This window comes from Rhinolophus hipposideros (assembly GCF_964194185.1).
Source record: "Rhinolophus hipposideros genome assembly, chromosome: 10".
NCBI classification, from domain to species: Eukaryota; Metazoa; Chordata; class Mammalia; order Chiroptera; family Rhinolophidae; genus Rhinolophus; species Rhinolophus hipposideros.
In genome coordinates this window covers 52,331,254-52,356,382 of record NC_138056.1, presented here as the reverse complement: position 1 = coordinate 52,356,382, position 25,129 = coordinate 52,331,254, and the positions used below count along the sequence as shown (strand labels likewise).

Sequence of the window (25,129 nt, the reverse complement as noted above, 5' to 3'; positions counted from 1 at the left end):
ATATGGTTCTATCAGAATGCAGTCAACTACTGTGTTTCTCCAAAAATAAGACCGGGTCTTATACCATATTTCCCTGAAAATAAGACTGGGTCTTATATTAATTTTTGCTCTAAAAGATGCATTAGGGTGTATTGTCAGAGGATGTCTTACTTTTTCATGTACAACAATCTATATTTATTCAAATACAGTCATGTCATCTTCTTCTGGAACATCGTCATACCATACTAAATGCGTCCATCTGGCTGACGATCTTAACTGGGGCTTATTTTCAGGGTAGGTCTTATTTTCAGGGAAACACAGTACATTCCTTGCTCACAAATGTCTCCATTTCCACAAAAGTGATAAATAACATTCTTCCTTTCTCTCTTTACAGATCGGCCATTGATAGAGCTTGGATTTGTCACAGGTCCCTCTACCCAAATAACTGGTTATGTTGGTGAGTACTATGGTTCTTTATTTCCCATTTGTCACCTTTGGTCATGAGCCAAGTTATGGTAGCTTGACTGGTGCTCTTTATTCTTGGTTTATTTTATATCCATGATTCTCAAACCTCCTCTGAGTCGTTCAAGTCCTACACTGCTTGTAGCTAGGACACTCCATTAGATATATAGGTATACTGTGTACTGTTAGAGGCATTCGCCCTTTAGGCCACCTTTGCATTGCTGAAGAGTTGTGTATAAACCAAATGTTTGTGCGGCATATATAAAGTTTAAATCCTCTAGAGTATTATTATGTTCAGAGGAATCCTTTGTAACACAAATTATAGTTACAAAGTGACAAATATATCTGAAAAATTAATAATCACTCCTTTTTCATTGTCTTCAAAAAAGCAATCATTTGTGTACCTTATGTTTGATAATGAAACTTTGCTACCATAATGGCTTTGATTTGGTATGTTGGTGACAAAATACAGAGTTTGCCCCATATTGAAAAAATATCAAAGGGTAGACATTAAAATGAGGTATTTCAAAACTTCCTGAAAAGATTTCTGACCTTCAAGTAAGCTGCATTCCTGCAGAAAAATGGAATATATTTCCAGGCATGTTATCTACTCTGGTCTCTTCATCAGGGTATGTTTTGTTATTTTTGAATGATCGATTGAGATATTGTTCTGGTTATTTGTTCTGGGTTTGTTGTTGCTATTGTTTCGAGGGATGTTGATTTGGAGTTTTGTTTACTGGTAGGCACAGTACCTAGATATGTGTGATAAGCTTATCTTTTGTTTCTATAAAGAAAAGGGTTCATTCTAGAGACTAAGTTGTTTTAGTAAAAAATACTTTTTGATGCATAAATGCAGATTGGGAATAATAAATGTACTCAGTAGACACAGTTAACACTTTTTTTTATACCCACACATTTTACCTGTACTACTATGAATAATTTGTGGAAAACAGAAACAGGTTTGAAATATAATTCACTTTGCAGCAATTGGTTTCTTTTTGTAGTTTCTTTTTCCTCCTGTATTAACACCTCTGTCAATATTTCACTACCTTTTTATGTACTCATGGAACAACAACTTTTGGATTTTCTGGGCCAGCCATAACTTTCCATCCTTATTCTCTCTGATCTATTTGGAGTCTTAGATTTTATGCTCTGTTTTTTGGTTCAAAAAATAAAGCAATATATGTCTTCTACCAACCTGTTTACATATTATTCCCTCCCTTCCTACAAACCATCATCATGTCACAAATGGTAACATTTTTACTTTTGGTTCTCAGCCAATTTCATTTCTATTTTTCCCATCCAAGTACAAAGTAATCACTTTTGGATTGTCAGCACATTGTTGAAAACATTGGTACACTCTAGCTTTTTCACTTTTTAACATCATAAAAAAACAAAATCAGAATTTCAATTACATTGGAAAAACATACTGCGTACATCTTAAAAATCCCAAAATGCCACCTGAAATAAGTTGCAGGGAACATTTCTATTGCGTCCCTCAGCACACTGTGGGAAATTATTTATATCCAGTTCAGTTGCTAACAATATAGGAAAGAGCATTAAATGTTTCAGACAATTACTTATGTAACAGGGAAATAGTATGTTTACCTCATTTAAAGTCAGTTTTTTTACTTTTATGGCAAGTTGGATAGAAGACTTGTCCATTATCTCAACAAAAACATTTCTGTAAATGTTCTATAAAACAATAGAAAGATCATTGTGTTAGTACCACCAAGAATGATTATCCTTTCAGATGATGTGTTTTGACCTTTTTCCTCAGGTTTTTTAATGGTCTGGTGGATTCTAACTTTCCCATGTGAGACTCTTAAATCTAAAAGAAATAATCTACGATTCACAGTCAATGAATGCTTGGTTTCACTTTGAGGCTAAAGTTTATTAACTCAAGATTAAAGACAAACCTTTTCTCCTCGGGCATTTACCTTTCATTTTAAATATTTCAATACCCACTTAATAATTCCCATTGGGTGAATGTTTTAAATTTCTGTATTGATATGACAGGAATCCTGTCAAAATTATCATGCATGTATTATTCTGCAGTGGTATTGTATTCACATACTCATTGTATTTTAATTAGTTCAGACAATTCAGAATATTAGTCTCTATTTTTAAAATGTATACCCCTATCAGAAATATAAATCTTTCACCTCTAAAGCTAAATCTGGTTCTTGGTCAGATTTCTCTCAGTTCTGGAAATGAAGGGGTTCTAATTCTTACTCATGTGATTAGTGATTCCCACCAGGGTAGGCAACTTGGATTGACCATTTGATGGAGTCTCCAAAGTCCAGCATTTAAGGCGGTTGTGGAGCTGACCAGCATCATATGTCCTTACTTTTAAGACAGTCAGTTATGAAATGAACCACTAATTCAATTACTGTGTTTGGGGCAGCTGTTGGATAGAGGGAATGGAAATAAGTGTGTAAATTAACTTTAAGAAAACCTAATGAACATTGTTACTTTATCTACCCATATACACGCCACTTATTTTAAGTGTCACCATCAAAATTTGAATTTTAACCTCATTAATACTCAGGATCCTTTGGAATCTTTTGGTCATCAGCTATGCATTACATCGTGGGGCAGGCCTGGTTTTCATCTCCTGTTCTCTTTACCACATTTGCAAATGGCAGTGTGATACCAAGGCAAATGGAAGGAGAGCACCATTGATTTACATTAACTGTCTGGTTAAATTCATAGTTATTTTTTTTTTCTTTTTGCTTAATTGAGCTAATTATCTTTAGAGACTTCTCTTAAAAGTCAGCCTTAGTTTCTGACAGAGCACAGGCACCTAAGTCTGTCTTCTTGAAGCAAGACCTGCCAGCATCAACCTCTATTAAGATTTGAAAATTCTATGAATCACATGAAGATATTGGATGATTTTCACTGCCTTTAATTGCACTGCCTGGAATGTGCAGATCATTCTATGCATGTTGTAACTTTTTGCTATAGTGTGACATCAAAGTAACCCCCCTTTTCTGGGGACATTTTGAGCAATTAGTGCATATCGAAATTCAAAGTAAAATTGCAAGTGCGGTCCTACCAATGTGGATATCTCCTGGGAGATGTCGGTCTGAACAGACCTACCTTGTACGCACTGCCAGGTCCACACAGGCATTGGCAATAACAGGTCCACCACAAATTATTCCCCTTCCTAGGAGCTAGAAAGTTCTTTTTGTCATCCCTTGTAATACACATTCGCATTTCAGAATCATTAAAATATGGAAAAAAAAAGTATTCCTTTTGGAATTAAGGAAATAGAGCAATTAACATTTCAAAGGACAAGTATCTCCTGTATAAATACAAAAAAAAAAAAAAGATCTAAGCTAGGAGCATTCATACAGCACCTAGAGAGACTGTTACCTGCACTGTCTTCCCCTTTTGTTCTTTCTTATCCTCCCTCTTCTCTCTCTGTTTTCTTTCTCCCACTCGTCTGTACAGTTTTATGTGTATGCCTCTTTCCCTCTGTTTCTCTTCCTCTTCGGAAGAAAACAAACTAGTTACTCGCTGTGTGATCATTTTTATTACAAATGGTAATAGGATAGTTTGGGGTTGGAGTATCAATTTACTGTAAGTCTATAACTGGAGTGACCATACATCCAGCCCGGAACCATTCATCTGTTGTCCCCATGTAGTTATTAATTGACTCTAGTTAACTCTCAGGAGTGTTCATGTCTGATCAATTCTGTAAGTGGACAAGGAACCCCAATCCCATCATAAAATGCTTCCAGCTGAGCGAGTGCCTGTAAAGTTCTCCTGCCCATCAAACAGGTGGCCGAGGACTGTGGAAGTGTCATCGTCCTGATGACAGTCCGAGATTAAGGAAACTGGGTATAAGTTATCCAAGGGAGCTAAAGAAACGGTTTCGGGTACTTCAACTGGGAAAGTGATAAGGACTCGCGCAGACCTGGATGGCAAGTAATAAAGTGGTAGTAGCAGTAAAAGGGCAAACCTGGAACTGAGAAGGCAGGAAGCCAGGCAGGAATCCGAGGGTTTGCACCAGCCCAGTGGGTCCCATGCGTTCACTCTTACAGAGTCAGAAGTCTGTGTTCTACAAATATCACAGTAGCTCTCGTACCCCTATTTTTTCCCCTTTGGGGTTTCCCTCGGTGTTTGGCCATGTTATATTGAGAGGTGCTCCAGTACACAATTCCGCCAAGCCATTGCTCTACCCTGAGACTAGATTTTTTTTTTTTTTTTATTAGTTTCAGGTGTACAAGTCCTGAGACTAGATTTTAAAAGTAGATCAGGGGACAGCCCGGTGGCTCAGGCGGTTAGAACTCGGTGTTCCTAACTCCGAAGGCTGCCGGTTCGATTACCACACGGGCCAGACAAGGTTGCTGGTTCAACTCCTTGAGTCCCGCAAGGGATGGTGGGCTCCGCCCCCTGCAACTAAGATTGAACGGGCACCTTGAGCTGAGCTGCCTCCCAGATGGCTCAGTTGGTTGGAGCACGTCCTCTCAACCACAAGGTTGCTGGTTTCACTCCAAGGGATGATGGGCTGCGCCCCCTGCAACTAGCAATGGCAACTGGACCTGGAGCTGAGCTGCACCCTCCACAACTAAGACTGAAAGGACAACAACTTGACTTGGAAAAAAGTCCTGGAAGTACACACTGTTCCCCAATAACATCCTGTTCCCCTTCCCCAATAAAATCTTAAAAAAAAAAATACCCTAGGAGCACTGACACTAAAAACATTCTTTTAGAAAAAATCATATTTTTAGGAGCCAGAATACCCCAGAAGCATCGGGGATCCCAACCCACAGGGAAGACAAAATTCGCCAGGACAGAATCCTGGCCATCAGGATACTTTAAAATTGAGTCAGTTCTGTGCATTGTTTAATGAGCAAAGTATTCCCCACTGTCCATTTGCTTTTCTCTCTACCTGCGTTCCCTACCAGGTTTTTCTCTATTTTGTCTTCCAGTCCTATCCATCTTCGTGCCAGCCCTCTCTTTGCACCAATTGTAATACATCTCAGAAGTTGATGGCCCCCTTCTTAAAAACAAATGAGTATTTTAACCTGTCTCAATGGAATCAAAGGAAAATGATATTGATTTTGAACTAAAATATTTGTTTTTATTTTAAATTCATATCACTAGCTATCTAGATAAAATTTTCTTTCTAGCGCACAGCATTTTACTAATCTGTTTTTTGGGTTGTTTTTTTTTTTTTTCTCTCTTTGATAATGTGGCTACAATCTCTAAGCACGAAGCTTGAAAACCAAGCTCTGTGTGGTAGAGGCCAGGGAACCATACTGGCTGCTAGACATGTGCTGCATACTGTGGTGAGGACTAGGCTCAGGTAGGCGGCAGGGTGTTCTAGAGGCCCTTGACACGTCCTTCAACAAATATTTACAGCTATCTTCTGGGTACCAGGTGCTGCTGGGCCCTGGGGGTTCGAGGATGAAAAAGATGATTAGACAGAACTCATGGATGGAGACTGAAGCTCAGTAAAGAGCACAGGTGTAGAAGACAGACAGATCTGGCTTCAAAGTCTGACTTTGCCATTTAGTTGGGTGGTCTTGCCACACGACTTCATAGATCTGATCCTCAGCTTCCCTAGTAGCAATGCACATGACTAGTCAAAGTGAAATGATTCATTTGAATTAATTTGGTGTCTGGTCAGAGGAAGGGATGGAGGGCCATGGTGCGGTATTTTTGTTCTTGTTTTGTACATTTACAGTTAGTTAGCACATTTGTTAAAGGTGCTTCTGGTGCCTATGTGACCAGCTCCCAGTAAATATCTCAGGTGCTGACTCTCAGGGGGACTTCCCTGGGCAAAAACATCACACACATGTTACTCCAGTTTTGTTGCTGGGAGAGCAGTGTGCTCTGTGCGTCCCCTCATGGGATGGGGAGAACATGAGGAAACCTGCACGTGAATTTCTCCAGACTCTGCCTGTGTCTTTCCCTTATAGTCCAGCTGCATAATCTTTTAATCTTTACTATATCAGTGTAACAAATCCTAGCCATAGGTACAATAGCAACAACAACCAAAAGCTTTTCTGGACAGATCTGGCTTCAAAGTCTGAACAAACAAAAGAGAAATAACCTGTGTTGGTGAGGATATGGAGAAATTAGAACGCTTGTGCTCTGTTGGTGGGGATGCAGAACAGTGCAACCACTGTAGGAAATGGTACGGTTGTTCTTCACAAATTTAAAAATGGAATTGCCACACAATCCAGCAAATGCTCTTCTGGGTATATACTCAAAACAATTGAAAGCAAGATCTCAAAGGGATATCTGTACTCCCTTGTTTATAGCAGCGTTATTCACAGTAGCTAAAATAGCAACCCAAGTATCCATTAATGGATACAAATGGATAAGCAAATGTGATATGTATATACAATGGAATATTATTAGCCTTAAAAAGAAGGGAAATTCTGACATATGCTACAGCATGGATGAAACTTGAAGCCATTATGCTAAGTGAAATAAGCCAGTCACACACACAAAAAAAAAACAAAAAATGAAAAACAAATACTTTATGATTTCACCTATATATGAGGTACTTAGAGTAGTCAAAGTCATAGAAACTGGAAGTGCAATGGTGGTTGCCAGGAACTAAAGGAAAGAGAGAAGGAGAAGTTATTATTTAATAGGTACTGAGTTTCAGTTTTGCAAAATTAAAAGAGTTCTGGAGATGGATGGTGGTGACGGTTGCACAAAAATATGAAGGTACCAACTGCCACTAAACTGTCACTTAAAAATGATTAAGATAGTAAATGTCAAGTTAATAACATAGTAAATGTTAATACAAAATTTTCTTTCTATTGGATTGATTTGATGCCTTTGTTAAAAAATAAAATGACAATAAATCGGAGTCCATTTCCATCTCTCTCTTCTGTACAACTGATCTGTTTCTTGATTTTTATGTCAAGACCACATTATCTTGACTACTGAAGCTTTATAGTAAGTCTTGAAATCAGATGTTAGCCCTCCAAGTTAGTTCTTTCAAGATTGCTTTGGATATCTTTACCTTTCCATATAAATTTCATAATCAGCTTGTGAATTTCTACCAAAAAAAGGAAAGGAAAGGGGAAGGGGAAGGGGAAGGGAAAGGGAAAAGGATAGGGAAAGGGAAAGGAAAGGAAACCTCCTGGGATTTTTATAAGGATTGTGTTGAATCTTTAGATAAATTCAGGATGAGTTTATATCTTAAACTGAATATGGTATATTCCTCCATTTGTTTAGATCTACTTTAAGTTCTTTCAGAAATGTTTTGTGGTTTTTAATGTAGAGGTTTTCCACATGTTTTTTAAATTCATTCATTGAAATACTTTGCATATTAACTGCTAGAATATAATACTACAAGTGATTTATGCATATTAATAGTGACCCTACTGACTTACTAAATACATTTATTAGATCTAATATAACTATTGTAGTTTCCATTGGATTTTCTATGTAAATGTTATATTATTTGCAAATGAAAACAGTTTTACTTTATTCCCGTATTATTGATTTATTTATTTTTACTTGCTCCTTACCAGTATTTCTCTATTAGCTATGATGTTCACTATAGAATTTCTATAGGAATTTTTCATTAGGTTATAGACATTCTCAACTATTCCTAGTTTTCTGAGAGGTTTATTTAAATCATGAATGGGTTTTGAAATTGGTAAACTTATTTTTCTGTATCTATTGAAGTGATCATATAGTTTTTCTCCTATATTATGTTAATATGGCAAATGACATTGATTTTAAATGTTAAAACAACCTTGCATCGTGGGGGGGAAAAAACTACTTGGTCATGATGTTTTATCCTTTTGTAATATTGCTGATTCAATTTGTTAATCACTTGTTAAGTATTTTTGTATCTGTGTTCAATAGGGAGTTAGTCTAATTTTTTAATGTTTTGTCAAGTTTTAGTATTATGGTTATGCTGGTTTCAGAAAACAAATTGAGAAGTTTTTCTTTCTCTATTTTCTGAAATATTTTTGATTGGTTTAATTTGTTTCTTTAATGTCTGATAGGATATTATTTCTTCCTTTGATATTTGATAATATTCTCCGGTAAAACTTCTCAGGCTTAAAATTTTCTTTGTGGGAGGATTTGATAATGAATTTAATTTATTGTTAAATACAGGGTTATTCAGATGTTTAGTTTTTTCTTAAGATATTTTTGCTAAGTCACATTTTTCATGGAATTTGCTGAAGTCTTAAATTTGTAGTATAAATTTATCCATAATATTCTTTCACTATCCTTTAAATGTCTCTAGGATCTGTAGTAATCATCCCTCATTTAGGCCTGATACTAATAATTTGTGTTCTCTCTCTCTTCTTTAATTAGTCTAGCTAGAGTTTTACTAAGTTTTTTAGGCTTTTCATAAAAATTATCTCTTGGCTTTGTTAATTTTCTTTATTGTTTACCAATTTTCTATTTCCTTGATTTCTACACATTTTTATTTTTCCCTTTTTTTCCTACTTGCTTTACATTTACTATTCTTTTTGTGATTTCTTAAGGTAAAATCAGAGGTCATTGATTCTTTTTTTAAGATTTTTTCTTTTTTGATACAAGAATTTCAATCAGATTTTCTCTAAACACTGCTTTAGTCCCATCCTAAAATTTTGGTATGTTGTATTTTTGTTAGCATTCAGGTAAAAATATTTTCTAATGTCCCTCATGTTTTATTCTTTGAACCACGTATATTTAAAAGTGTTTTGATTAATTTTCAAATACTTGATCTATTTCTAGATATTATATTGTTATCATCTTCAATTTAATTCCATTGTGGTCAGAGAACATACTTTATGTGATTTCAATCCTTTTCAATTAACTTTTTCTTTTTTTTTTTATAATTTGTGGTCTAACACATGATCTATCTTGATGAACATATGCACTTGAGTAGAATGAGTGGTTTTTAGTTGTAGAGTATACTGTTCTATAAATACTAATTATGTCAAGATGATTGATAATGTTGTTCAGAACATTTATGTCTTTACTTTTTTTTTCTAGTAGCTGAGGGAAGGGTGTTAAAGTTTCCAACAATCACTAGAATTACCTATTTCTCTCTTTAAATCTGTCACTTTTAAATGTCTTCTTCATCGGGGCCCTTTTATCATTATAGGAACACTTTCTTTATCCCTGATAAAGTTCTTCGTTTTGCAGGCTGTCACTCTGGGTCCAGAAATCACATGGAATTTGAACAGGGCAAGTTTAATATGAAGACATATTAATTAGTAATTGCTAAGGAGCAAAGAGACTTCTAACGAACCCAAGAATAGCAGATATAGGGAGCAGCCACTACCTCTGGGTCCATGGGATAGCACCTAAGGAAGAAACACAGTTTGAAGAGGGTCCTAAGCATGAGATAGATTATTAGCCCTTTTTGGAAAGTGTGTGCCTTTGGCACATTGGATGGTGGAGAAGTTCTCTGAGGTGCTACAGATCAGAAGTAGCATGCAGGAAAGAACACACTAGGGTGCTGATGAAATTCACTTGGATATTACTGACTGAGATACCACTGAGACTCATTGGAAAGCCTCTGTCTTAACCACCTACTAAACTCTGGGAAGATGCCAGAGTTTAGGTGCGTGTGAAACTCACTGAGAAGGTGCCCATGGGGCACCTGGAAAAGTCACGGGAAAATTACCTGGGTTGCTGGTGTGAACTTGCTAAGAAGCCACTCACAAGAATGCCGTTAACACTCAATGAGTAGAGGGCACCACTGGAGGTCCTACATATACACTGCAGACCACCACATGCCCAGATAGAAAAGACAAAGGCACACCCATCAGGAAGAGAAGCCCTTTCTTCTTGCAATGACCCTGCAGTGCCCTCTACTGACGAAACTGAGCAAGGTAGCAAAGGTGAAACGTACAGAGTCCACCTCCAGTACCACACAACAGGCCAAGCAGGATAGATTTGGAGCTGAGAAAAATAAACTGATTAACTGACAAAAGGTGTAATTTGTTTGATATGGAAACACTTAGTCCAGCCTTTTTTTGTTTACTGTTTGCATGGCTAATCTTTTTCCATCCACTTACTTTCAACCCATCTGTGTCTTTGAATTTAAAATGTATTTCTTTTAGACAGTATACATAGTTGTTTCTTGTCTCTTTTTAATCTATTCTGTAAATTTCTGATTTTTAATAGGAGTGTTTGCTGTCTTCACATTTATTGTAATTATTGATATGCTTGGTTTTAGGTCTACTAGTTTACTCTTTGTTTTCTGCTTGTCCCCTCTGTTTTTGTTTGTTTCATTTTTCTTTACTACCTGTTTTGTAATCTTTTCAAAATTTTTTTAGAATCCAATTTTATCTCTTGGATTTTTAATATATCTCCTTCAGTTTTCTAAGTGACTGCTCTAGTGAGTTCAATATACACACTTAACTTTTCTCTCTACTTAATCTTCAACACTTGTCATAGAAATGTACAAACGTTGCAATCCCATAAGTCCATTTATCACTCCTCACCTTCCTTTGTGTTATAGCTGCCATGTTATTACAACTATATATGTTATAATCCCCATAAGACAGTGTTACAGTTTTTGTTTTAAAGAGTCATATATTGTAAATATTTTAAGAGAAAAATCTGTTATATCTACCCACATATTGATAATTTCCTATACCTTTTATTCCCTCCCAAAGATTCAAGTTTCCATCTGGTATAAGTTCCCTTTAACTTGAAGCCCCTCCTTCATTATTTCATGCAGTGCAGATTTTTTGACAATAAATTCTCTTAGTTTTGTTTTATCTAAAAATGTCTTTATTTCAGTTTTACTCTAAAGAGAAAATATCAATGGGTATTCTTATTCTGGGTTAATTGTTCTTCCTTTAGCACTTTAAAGCTATTTGCACCACTTCCTGGACTCCATAGTTACTGGTAGTCAGCAAGATTCTGAATTGTTATAGCCTTTTATATAATGTGTCATTTTCCTCTGGGTGCTTTAAATGTTTCTCTTCATCTCTGGTTTTCAGTGATTTAACTGTGATTTCCCTAGATGTGATTTTCTTTATATCTCTCCTGCTTGGAGTTTTTTGTATTCTTGAATCTGTGAATTTATGCCTTTTACAAAGTTCGAGAAATTTCAATTGTATTAGTGTTCTCCAGAGAAACAGAACCAGTAGGACATATATAGATATGTATATAAAAGAAGCCAATTTCTACTTATTATAGAAATTGGCTCATGAGACTATGGAATATGAGAAGTCCAACAATATACCATGTGTAAGCTAAAGAACCATGAAAGCTGCTGGGATAAATCAGATGAGTCTGAAGGCCTAGAAATTGGAGGGCTTATGATGTAAGTCCCGTCCTAATCTGAAGCCTGAGAACTACATAGGAATGTTGATGCCTGAGGTCAGGAGAAGATGGATTTCTTAGTTGAAGCAGAGAGCAAATTCACCTTTCCTGCACTTCTTGTTTTATTCAAGCCCTCAACAGATTGCATGATGCCCACCCACATTGACAAGGGTGATCTTTCCTCAGTCAACCAGTGCAAAGGCTAATCTCTTCTGGGAATACTACCATAGACACACCTGGACATAATGTTTTAGCAGTTGTCTGGGCATTCTTTAGCCGAATCAAATTGACACATGAAATTAACCATCACCATCAGCCATTATATCTTTAATTAATTTTAATTAATTATATATTTAATTAATTAAAGGATTTAATTAATTCTTTCTTTCCTCTCCTTCTGGACACTTAGAAGGAAACTTTTTGTTATTCTCCTCTCAGTTTGGATAATATCTAGACTCTTTCCTCTGTCCTCTCCATTCTGCTAATAAGCCCATTTAGTTAATTTTTGTTTCACATATGGTATTTTTCAGTTTGATAATTTCCATTCGGTTTTTTCAGTAGTTTCTTTGTTGGGATTTTGTCTTTTTATTCACCACAAGCATATTTGCCTTTACTTTATTGAGCATAGTTACTGCAATAGCTGCTTTAAAATCCTCGTCAGCTAATTCTAGCACTTGGGTAATCTTAGGGCGAGTCTCAGACGGTCGTCTTTTCTCTTGCAACTGGCTTACGATTTCATGGTTTCGGGTACCTCAAATAAGTTTGGATTTCATCACGGTCATTGTGAATATTATGAGCCTATGAGCCTCAATATTAAGTTGTAGTTCCGAAGAGTATTGATGTGTTTGTTTCAGCAGTCAGTGACCTTGGTGTCTCAGTCAGGGTTCTCCAGAGAAAGAAAACCAATACATATCATTATGATAAATTTATTTTAAAGAATTGGGTGACACAATAAGGGGGCTGTCAAGTCTGAAATATGTGGACAGGCTGGAGGCTGGTAACTCAGTCAGGATTGTATTTGCAGTTTTGAAGCAGAATTCCTTCTTCTCCAGGAAACCTCAGTTTTTGTTCCGATAGCCTGCAGTCAATTGGATGAGGCCCATCCACAGTATCAAGAGCAATCTTGACTTAAAGTCAACCTACTGTAGATGTGAATCTTTTCTACAAAATACCTCCACAGCAACACCTGGACCGATATTTGAGTAAGTAACTGCATACTAGTAGAAGCTGTCCAAATTGACACATGAGACTAACCATCACACTTGGTTACTTCACACTGTAAGCTTTCACACGAGTAGTAGACGTGTGTTCTTTAAGCCTTAAGTATGAGCAACTTTCTGTTTGCCCCACACATGCAGGAGTAAGCCCTGGACTTGGATGGAATTTATGAACAGAATTTGACTCTGTCTCTTTTTCTGAGATTCCTTTCTCACTTTTCAATGGCTGTGGTTACCCTGAACTCTGTTATTTTGTTCTCTAGGCTGGAAAGACTGTGGGGTTTTATCATACATAGATTTACCCACTGTATGTAATATCAATTTGGCCTCTCCTCAGGTGAAAAGCTATAAGAATGAGGTAAACGGGGATCAAATATATGGTGATGGAAGGAGAACTGACTCTGGGTGGTGAACACACAATGGGATTTATAGATGATGTCATACAGAATTGTACATCTGAAATCTATGTAATTTCACTAATAATTGTCACCCCAATAAATTTTTTAAAAAGCTATAAGAATGAAAAATTGAAAAAGAAAGAAAAACACGCTGCCCACTTCTTCCAAATTTTTTATTTCCTTTTAGAATTTGCCTGCTATTTTGTTACTTTCTAGTGCTTGCAGGTCATTTGTTTTGTTTTATATTTAGTCCACAATTTCCAGCTGTGATCAGTGGAAGGGTGGATCTGGTAGGAGATTACTTGGCTATACTGAAAGCAGAAATCTCACATATATCATGAATATTAAATGAGGCAATGAAAGAAAAAGCTTGGCACATTTCTGGCACATGGTGAATAGTAATCAATAAATGATGAGTAGCTAACAGAGTGGTTGTTCTAGCTCATAGCCAAACTCTAGATGGTTCTAAGAGTTCAGGGGGCAGCATGTCTCCAGATTTCTAAGAAAATAATCTTTTAGGTGCAAGTCAGGGTCATAGCCAAGGTTGTTTTCCAAGGCTGTTTCCAGCCCCTTCCGAGAACTAGTGCTAACTGGGAAACTGAGGCAGCCATCCAATTATGAAGATGAGACAGTTCCAGAAACTTTTCAAAAAGCAATAAGAGAAGACTAGGGCTTGGCAAACACCTAAGGCTAAATTATAGGCCCACTACTATAATGCAAGCTTCAGTAGGGACAAGAGTTTCTGTCTGTTTTATTAGTGGCTCCATTCCCAATGTCCAGTTCAGTGCTTGGCACGTAGTAGGCACTCTGTAAACATGGGTTGAATGAATGGATAAACATTCAGACAGCAAGACTTGTTCAAACCCTTGCTTGATGAGTTTGAAGTACTTTTCTGAATGAAGATGTTCTCAAAGGAGAGCTGAGTCTGTGGGTAGGGCATCTTGCCAGGAGAGTCTGAAAGGGCAGAGAAAATCCTTCTGCACAGAGCTTCCCCCAGTCAGCTCAGCCACAGGACTGGTCTTCTGTCTCAGAGCCTGTCCTGGGGCTGCAAAGCGCTCAGACTGAATGAATGGCCTATGTGCACCCTCTATTTGAGGTTTCATCAACATCTTGAAGCAGTTTTTTGATCGTTTGGGGTTTGGCACCACCAAAACACAGGCTTTGCCAAACCCTCACTTTCTTTCATGTTTCAGCCCGAACACCCTTAAAACAACGTTTTAACACCCTTAAAACAACATTGAGCCTGTTGACTCTACTTCTTCGTTTTCACTTATATCATCAAAACATTCCCTTTAAACATATCACCAGCAATCAAAGGAACTGTCAATTGTTAAGGTTAGAGCACTGAATCAGCTAGACCCGGGTTATTTTCCCAACCACTGCACTGATCCCTCTGTCACTTTCACGTCTGCTCGGACTGTCCCAGCTGCAGAATCTTTGGACCGAGCCAGTGACATTAACTATTATTTAAAGGAGCTAATTTTTTTTAAAAACATATATGCTCATTGGATGATATTGGGGAAGTTAAAATCAATGCAGACCAATCTAAGGACAATATTACCACCCAGAGATAAGCATAGTGAACATGAATTCTTTCTTTCCATGGTTTTTCTCTGTTATATATTTTATACAGTTGAGATCATGGTCTATAGCACAGTTTTGTGTCTACTGTTTCACTTAATATGAAGAGAAATTTCATGTTATTAAATATTCATTTATACAATTATAATGCCTATACTTATCCATTTCAAGAAGTTTTTATTGAATATCTGCCAGATGACAGTAGGGAAGGCCAAGCCCCTGGCCTCATGGAGCTTACAGTTTTCTAGAGGAGACGCACAATAAGTAACTCACTTCATGAGTTATAAGTGCTGTGAGGGAAACTAAGGCAGGCAAGCTGCAAGTGTGCTGTTTGAGAGAGAACCTATCTGCGGAGATGACAATTAAGCAAAGGTCTGACTAAAATGAGGCCCTATGATACTCCATGAAATGGATGAACAATGATTCATATGAGCACACATCTGATGTTAAACATTTAGCTTGTTGAACGTATTTAAGGATTAAAATATCACTGCTGAAAACACTTTGAGGTCAGCAAGGATTTTGAGCCGAGTACTACTCGTGGAAACTAAAGCTGCCAGAATAACTGAGCTAAAGAGAGGAGAAAGGGAAAAAGGAAAAGAGGAAATCAGAGGGAACAGGAGAAACACAGAGAGAAGAGAGGGGAGATGCTTTGCGTACACATGTGTGTCTGTGATATCATGGTACCTGTGTCCCGATAAGGGAATGGAGAGATGGTGCTTTCCTCAGAGAGCAGAAGTAGCAGCAGAAATTTCTGTTTGATTGGCCATGATAGAGCTACATATAAAGGAATACATCTCTCTTACACCAGCCTAACATTTATCTGTAGTAAGTGTTCTCTTCTCTCCACTATTGCCCTCCTGGTGTCCCCAACATTGCCCTCTTGGCTGCAGGTAGCTAGCCAGAAGTAATTACTTCCTTCTGAAACTCATGTAGAATTTGACCTGTGCCAAGCACAGGGCTTGGTAATTAGAAGGGGTTGTTCAAAACGATTTCCTGCATGAATAAACGCCTTAAGAGTGACACTGAACATAGCCTATCCCGTGTTCTTGTTATACGTGATGTTGTCAGGGTCCTAGGAAAGAGTTCACCTTCCATATCTACATTATTTGGTGCAGTGCAGAGTATTCTGTGTAAAGGGAGAAAGGAAGAAAGAAGGCAGAGGTAAGATGCAGATAAAGGCAGAAACAGCAATTTTAAAAAGGGTATTGCAACAAGGGACCAAGAATTCCACGGGAACCCAAACAAGGGGAAAGAAGAGACAAGACAAAAGGAAAATAAATAGAAGGAGGAGAAGAATTGAGCAAGAAAGAAGAAACAAAGGCAGCCACACTCACAATGGGCAGAACTTTATCTTGAACCATCCTCTGGATTAGCCAGGAAGCAGCTTCTCCTCTCTCACCAGGCCAGCCATGAGACCTGACAAGTCTGAATTGGATTAAAAAAAAAAAGTCTTACCTGGTTTCAGTACAGAAGGCATAGGAATTATAAAAGCTACAACAAAACAGCAACAACAACCACAACATCCACCATTTATTGAATACTGATTATGAGTATCTTAGAGGTTTCACAGTTTTCATCCTGTTTAATTCTCACCACAGGATGCGGCATTATTACTTCTCATTTCAAAATGAGGAAAAGAAGGCACAAAGAGTAAGTCACAAGCCCCAAAATCCTAGAGCAAGGAAGCTGCGAAGCCATTAATTCAAACGCAGGTCAGTGGAGCCCCTGCTATGAACGAGTCCATGGAATTGCCTCTTTGTAGAACAACTAACGCCCGTCCCTTACTTCCGAAGTTGTTTCATGCTTTAAAACCCCTCATTGCAATCAGAAGCCCACTCCGGTGGCCACTGTCTCCCCGGGGGCCCCATAGCAGCAGACATCCGAAGGTGGATCTGATCCGCTTCCTTTGCTGCTAGGCTCGGTATGGTCAAGGCAGCAGGTTGTGTCAAACCTCAAGGCTCACTGCTGCTCAGGGACCGCACAGGGCTGTGTAACCTCGCGTGTGCTGGCAGCCCAGCCTTTCCTCTGTGCTGTGCCCACAGTCATGGTGCAGCAGTGTGCCACCACGTGCAGCCGGCACATCACAGTCAGTCAGTGCATGCTCAGATGTGTCTTAACACTTCTGGGTGGAGGGATGAGCTCCTCCGACCATGACATTCTAGGCATGTGGTTTAAAATAGGCCATGCGGACTACACACAAAATGTTTCAGTGTTCATTTGTGAGCCGCTTCTGCAATTTTGTATCAGTTTCTCCTCTAGCCTTGTTACTAAATCCCAGCCAGGCAATTCCATGGACTAGTCTTTTAGCATGGGCTTCACGTTGAAACAAACTTGGGTTTGAATTTGACGCAGCTTCTTTGCTCTGTGGTTCTAAGCTAGTTACCTAACCTCTCTGGCCTTGTTTTCTTTTGAGGTATAATTGACCTACATTATGTTAGTTTCAAGTGTACAACATAATCATTCAGTGTATGTCTATGTCGTTAAATGATCACAGGAAGTTTAGTTAGCATCTGTTAACACGCATAGTTACAAGTTTTTCCTTGTGAACTTTTTAAGATCTACTCTCTTAGCAACTGCCAAATGTACAATACAGTATCATTTAGTCACCATACTCTACATTACATCCTCAGGACTTATTTATTTTGTAACAGGAAGTTTGTAAATTTCGACCCTCTTCACCTATCCACTACCCCACCCCTGGCTCTGACAACCACCAATCTCTTCTCTGTGACTATAAACCCTATGGAGTTTTTTTGTTTGTTTGTTTAATTTCACATATAAGTGAGATCATACAGCATTTGTCTTTCTCTGCCTGACTTACCACACTTAACATTATACCATCAAGTTCCATCCATGTTGTCACAAATGATAGGTTTTCCTTCTTTTTCATGGCTGAATAATACCCCATTGTGTGTGTGTGTGTGTGTGTGTGCTGTGTCTACAGAAAATGTTATATATATATATCGTAAAACGTATATATATATATATATATAAAACATATATGTATATATATGTATATATATAGGAAAACGTATATATATATATATATGTATATATGGCCAAAAAATATGTACACATTTTAAGAAAGGAAAAAAACTATTAAAATTGTAATATTCAATATATACCAGTAACAAAAGGTGAATACAAGTCATGTTTATACATTCTTTTGGCACCCCAGTATGTATATATACCGTGTTTCCTCAAAAATAAGACCGGGTCTTATATTAAGTTTTGCTCCAAAAGACGCATTAGGGCTTATGTTTAGGGGATGTCATCCTGAAAAATCATGCTAGGGCTTATTTTCCGGTTAGGTCTTATCTTGGGGGAAACACAGGATATACGTATTACACACACACACACCGTATCTTCTTCATTCATTCATCCATCAATGGACACTTAGGTTGTTTCCATGTCTTGGCTGTTGTAAATAATTCTGCAATGAACATGGGAGTGCACATATTTTTTCGAGTTAGTGTTTTCATTTGCCTTGAACAAATACCCAAAAGTTGAATTGCTAGATCATACGGTAGTTCTATTTTTAATTTTTTAAGGAGCCTCAGTACTGTTTTCCATAGTGGCTGCACCAATCCACATTCCTACCAAGAGTGCACAAGGGTTTCCTTTTCTCTGCGTCCTTGCTAGCACTTATTTCTTACCTTTTTGATAGACATTCTAACTAACAAGTGTAAGGTGATATCTTTGTGGTTTTGATTTGCATTTCCTTAATGATTAGTGATAATGAGCACCTTTTTATGTACCTGTTGACCATCTGTACATCTTCTTTGGGAAAATGTCTATTCAGTTCCTCCACCCATTTTTCAATCAGATTCTTCTTTTTTGCTATTGAGTTGTATGTATTCTTTCTGTATTTTGGATATTAACCTCTCTGTGCCTTAGTTTTTTCATTGTGCAATGGTGATAATTAAATAATATGAAAATTGTAAAACCCCTAATATGCCCATAATAGGTATTCAGTAAATGGTGGAAATTGTGGTGCTAGTTGTCGTTGCTGTTTTGCTGTTACTTTTATAATTCCTAGGTCTTTTGTACCGAAACCAGTTAGACCTTGGCTTTTTCCTTCTACATATTATAAATTATTAGTTCCTGAACCCAGTAATAAGCTTTCATCATCATCTTCTTTACTCTTCAAAATAATTCTGGAAGGAGTTGAGAGGGAGATATTCATGATTTTGAGGGCGAAAGAAAGTCTTTCTGGAAGAGGTGGTGTTTGGGCCGGGCAGTGAAAGAAGGCTTTCATTCCATGGCAGAGCAAAGTGAGAGGAAGAGCTAAGCTAAAGAGTGGGGGCTGTGGGTCTCCCTTCAAAGCCTCCATGTAGTACTTCCCAGGAATCAGATTTGGGTATTGATCTCCGTCCTGGGAGTTCCAGCAAGGTTGTTGAGGATCTCTACTGCCCTTCTAAATACGGAGTGCGTGCATACATTACACAATTCTTATTAAAGGACCACAACCAGCTGGAGATGGCAGCAGAGTTCGCAGACTGTAAAGATCTGTCTGATGTAAGGTGACTTGGGGTTTGTGGGCTGCAGAGCGCAGTAGTAATGTTTTGGGTGGAAGTGCCATTAATCAAAAGCTATAATAGTATGTCTTTACAGTACTTAACAAGCATTCTCCAAATGGGGCTTCACTTTGTATTCAGCGACTCTTCTATGGTTCAGACCATCTGTCTCTTAGTCATGCTAAACCATACGCATCACACGCCCATGCATACCCACATGTCCACATGATCAGGTCTCAACACCCAGTGACTTCTTCGTACTTGACATCCTCTGACAGCCCCAACTGAACTCCTGCACCTCCCTTGCAAATGAATGGAAGTGTTGAGTGAAAATCCATCTATTGCTAAGTTAAATCAATCAGACCCTAAGCAAATCAACCAAACTGTGCTCTGGCTGGTACTTGGATTTCTCCTTGTGAAAGCATAATTCATTTGCATGTTAAGGGGAGTGATGGCAACTCACGATTAAAGGCATGCTAGGGGAGTACCTCTCCTCAAATATTTGTTGTAAATTAAATGAACCACGTTGTTGTTGTTGTTATTATTATTATTATTATTTGAAGGTTTTTACTTTTTCTTTTATACTAGAAAACATGGACATATTTTTGCCACGTATCATAGCATAACACCAGCAGGTTTTCATGTATCCTTTGGGTTTGTAAATCTGATTGTTAGTAGTTTTACACCCAAAGGAAAATGGTAGAGGCAAATAAAATAAGCATTAGATTGAGAACATGAGATTATCCATGAACAGAAATCTTATAATTTCCCGGAGAGTGGTTGGCAGTAATACTGATTAATATAATTATTTTATTTTTAATTTAATTTTGCACATGACATAAAATTTAAAAATCTCATAAGGGTAGAATAAAAATGAAAATTAACTTTCTTTTCACCCACTTTCCAAGCCTCACTACCCAGAGAAAGCCATTTTTAATTGCTTCATTTTTAGTTCTTTGGTAATTACCACCTTAATGCTAAGTAACGTTTTCATGCTTTTGCTTCATGATTCATCCACAAAAGACTGCGTCTTGAGCTCCATTCTGTAAAAGAAGAATTTGATACCCTTGTATTACTTTTCTTGTCCTCCCACCCTCCTGTGGGTTTTATTGTTGTGACTATATTTTCCTGCTCTGTTTTTCTACTGGTTACCTTTATAACTACAAACAATAAACTTAAACCTGGTTTCTTTAACTCTCGCTATAGATAGTAGCAACTGGTTTACCACTGTGGGCCATGAGGAAACCAGCTCCTCTCAACTTTCCTCGACTTTTCCTTCTGAGTTTAGTCAGCTTTGCCATGTTGTTGTTTTGTCAAGGTTTTAGAGTTGCCGGATAGAATTCAGGGCACCAGTTAAATTTGAAGTTCAGAAACACAGTGAAAAAGTTTTAGTATAATTGGGTCCCACATGGGACATACTTATCCTAAGGAAATATGTGTTGCTTATCTGATAATCTCATTTAACTGAACACCCTAAACTTTTATTTGCTAAATCTGGGAACTCTTCAAGGTTTATAACATTTCCATTATCTTCTGAAATGGAACACAGAGATTTCATATTTTATCTTTAGATTGGTTTTCAAAACTAAAAGCCATTTTATTTCACAACGTTGCTTTCCACTGTATGATAACAGTCTTAGCTCATGGCATAGAATCCCAGGAATTTTAAGGCAGAATGTAACTTACATATGAGTTCGTTGCTTGATTTCCTTTTACTAAAGAAAAATCTCACATCCAAAGAGGATGACAAACGTACACAAGCTCAAAACAAAAGTTGGAGGTGGAGATTTTATTCTTTCAGTCTTTCCTTCCAATTCCTTCCTCACCCAAAAGTTTTGATTTTTCTGCCCACCTCAATATTTTAAAGACACTGAATCAGAGTCCAGAAAGGAAGGTGATCTTAACAACTGACAGGCATTTGTCATCCTACAGTGATGCCTCTGCTGTACTCAGTAGTGTGCACTAATGCAGAAGGCTTAGAGTTGGACAGACTGGAGTTCGAGCCCAATTCCACAATGACTGCTCTGTGACTTGAGGCAAATCCCTAACCTCTCTGAACCTCAGGCTTGATAAAGCCTGCTTTGCAGTTGTTATTAAGATGTTCTGAGACAATATATGTGGTACCCTGAGCATTGTGCACGTTGAACCATAGCAGGTGATATGTACATGGGAGCTGGGACGTTTAGCAAGAGGCTAAGTCAAATCACGAACCCCATGTTTCACACGTGCATAGGAATTAGAGACATTTGCACTGTGGTAAATTATCAGATGACTTTTTCAGGGCGCCTTTTACTAGACCCTCACCCTTACTCCACACTTCATTGTTTCTGATGTCTTTATGCATTTATTCAAAAAAAAAAAAATTGGGCACTTCAAATTCCACTAGGCCCTGGAGTGCTATATTTAACACGTTAGTTTTGGCTTTTAAATTTTTGTTTAGGAAACTCATTCATTCTTGGCCTTCCCCATTTTGTTGTTTTTGGGGTTTTTTTTGTTGTTTTTTCCCCTCTCTAAATAAGTGTTGAGTCGTCTGAATGGAAGAAGGACTCCCCAGCCTGTGGCAGCGGACACTACACTATTCAGCTGGATGAAACCCAAAGGAGGGCCTTACAATCTCTCTGGGGCAATTGCAGCAGCTACCCGACTTGTCTCTCTGTCTCCTGTCTCTGAGCTTCTGGTCCATCTTCCCACAACCCCAGCCCGTTCCACAGAGGCTTGTGTGCAGGGCTGATCCTACCTGACTGCTCCTCTGCATACATCGGCCACAAGCCCAGCAAGTCCCACTGGAGAGAGCCCAGATTCCATGACCTGGCATTCCAGTGGCCCCAGAGTGCCCTTAATGTTCACCTGTCCTCGGTCTCCCCTACGCATGGCTTTAACCCCATCATCCACCGTCTCAGATGCGTCACCTTCACCTTTGCTGGGCCCAGAACACCCTCACTTCCCTTCCCACAGGGTGAACCTCTTTGAATACAAATATCCCATCTTCTGGGATGCTACCCCCCCCATCCCCACCCCAGGCAAGGTTAGTGAATCCGTTTTCTACAGCTTCCCGCTAATACATTCCAATGTTCAGCGGTGCCTTTGAGATATTATTCATCAAATGTATGTCAGGACCATTAAAAATCACTCAGGGCCAAAAACTTGGCATCCAGGCTTTTTTCCAGGATGAAGAATCATCAGCCTATTTCGGTTGTGGGTGCTCACTCCTCTTCCATCCCTTGCACAGAGATTACAGTATATTCCAACAAAATCCGATCTTCAGCTTCTGCAGCTACCCTGCCTGTCACCAGCCAACGTGAACCAGGCACCCCGCTCTGCAAATCCACAATTCTGGTTTCCGCCTGCCAAAGTTTTAGTTACCTTTTTTATTTCACTTATCATTACTTATCATTTCACTTATCACTTGAAAAACGTACCTTCTTGGCTTCCTTGCATTGCCTGCTAGATTGGGATGTCCTACATATTAAGGACTAAATATAAATATGTATTTTTAATCCATCAACTGCATAGCACAGTACTAGGTTCACAGTAGATGCTCAGATGTACAAAAGAGTGATGAATGAATTAATGTGCATGAATGAATTAATTAATTAATACATACATGTAGGCTATGGAAAGTCTGACCAAATCACCCATATATCACCATGATATGCCACTTGAATCTGTTAGCAGCTAAATGTCCGCCAGCCAGAGAAACAAGAACGCTATTTCCTGTCATAAGTAGAGCATGTCAGAACGATAAAGTAATCTGTCTTTTCTTCTAAAAACATTTTCTTAATAAAGAATTTTCCAAGCTGTCTGTCAGGAAGGTGACCCTCACGATACGTAATGAGAGAGCAGCGCCACAGTTGTCAAGGCATCAGCCCCCGAGTCCCGGGCGTAAGGAGGACTGACGGCTCCTGCACAGTCCCCGTGACCAGCACAGGGTGATGCCTCACAGGTGGTGTCGCTCAGAGAACAAAGCAGCCGTGGGGCCTGGGGCCCGGGGAAGCCTGGGGCTCAGGCGCAGGCTACGCTGGAGAACCGATGTATCATAGGAGACCTGACTTGGCCACGAGGGGTCCTTTGGCGTAAAAATGTAGGGTGGAGGACTGTTTGTTGCCCAATCATCAGGAGGAAACAAGGACACTGATTGAGCTCTGATTTTTGAGTGTCTATTGTGTGTGGCACGTCCTGTCATTCTTTTTTTTTCTAAACATTGTTTTTGTTGTTGTTGTTGTTCTTTAATATTTTTTTTAATTGGGGAATGTTGGGGAACAGTGTGTTTCTCCAGGTCCCATCAGCTCCAAGTCATTGTCCTTCAATCTAGTTGTGGAGGGCGCAGCTCAGCTCCAAGTCCAGTCGCCGTTTTCAGTCTTTAGTTGCAGGGGGCGCAGCCCAGCATCCCATGCGGGAATTGAACCGGCCACCTTGTGAAGAGCTCGGGCTCTAACCAACTGAGCCATCCGGCCGCCCCCGTCGTGTCATTCTTACCTCCCTAGATCACCGTCGTTTGTTCCATTTCACAGAGAACAGATTACAGAAAGTATTCAAAGCTGAGCTTCCGTGTTACCTGACCGTGCTCTGTGCATGTGGGTGCACAAGAACTGAAAGCAGCCGAGACTTGCTGTTCCCCAGCTGACTGACCCAACGTCTCTGGGCCTCAGTGTGTCCACCTGTAAAATGAAGATTGCATGAACAGCACTTGTGAACAGCTGCTTTTGAAAATCAGATGAAATAACTCTGTGAACGCTCTTTGGAAATGAGTGGATGCTATCACTATCGGTCTTAAATTTCCACATCCGCATTTTGGAACCTGTGCAGTTAGAAGAGATCAGACACGTACAGGGAAATGCCTGATGCATAATGACTGTTGTCTCTCTAGCCAGAGTTTCTCAGCCTCGGCCCTCCTGACATTTTGAGACAGATCATTCCTTCTTACAGGGGGGTGTTCCGTGGGTTGTAGGATATTCAGCAGCATTCCGGACGTCTGCCCACTAGATGCCAAAAGCATCCACTGCCCCCAATCGTACAGTGGTGATAGTGTCTCAGACATTGCCATATGTCCCCAGGGAGGCAAAACCATGCCCAGTTAAGGACCACTGGTCTAAGTATTCATTATGTGTTAGACTGTGTTAATAATTTTATATATCCGTTTAAACTTCACAACCCTTCTAAGAGTCAGTGTTAAGTAGCACAGCCCTCATTTTATAAGTGAAATGAAATTTCAGAGGATGTAATGAAAGTACCCAAGTTTCTTCAGAAGATGGGAGCCCAGATCTGGGCCAAGTCTCTCAGATTCTAAAGCCCAGGACCTTCATTCTGCCCTACTGAAAAGGACAAAAGCCCAGCTTGGGTAGCTCAGGGTTCACTGATAGATGAGAGTTGCCAAGTGTTAAAACTGGCCAGATGTGATGGAAGGCCTCCAGGGCAAATAAATTTCTCTACTAACTAACAGTAGGATTTATTCTTAGTCTGACTCCCTATTCCTCCCATTATTAGACTTTAGCTCATTATAATGATGGTATTTATAGCATTGACCTTTAAAGATATCATGGTCTTTTGGACCCCAGACACTATAGAAAGAGTTTCAGAACCAGCAAACTGGACTTATGTCCTCTTTTGTTTACAAAGCCCATGTTTTTGCCTACCACAGAGGACTCTTGACTGTATAATATTTGGCTTTTCAGCAACCGGGACTTTTCTACTTTATGCATTATTGTCATTC

At 38.8% G+C, this 25,129-nt stretch overlaps 1 protein-coding gene across 1 annotated transcript in view; it reads left to right on the top strand.

Moving 5' to 3' along the window:
• Positions 1–418: 418 nt before the first annotated feature.
• TENM4 (teneurin transmembrane protein 4) overlaps positions 419–25,129 on the top strand; it is a 985,233-nt gene continuing 960,522 nt past the window's right edge. Inside the window, exon 1 of the mRNA XM_081062099.1 lies at positions 419–436. The gene's annotated coding sequence lies outside the window, so the exon portion shown is untranslated. The remainder of the gene's footprint in view (positions 437–25,129) is intronic.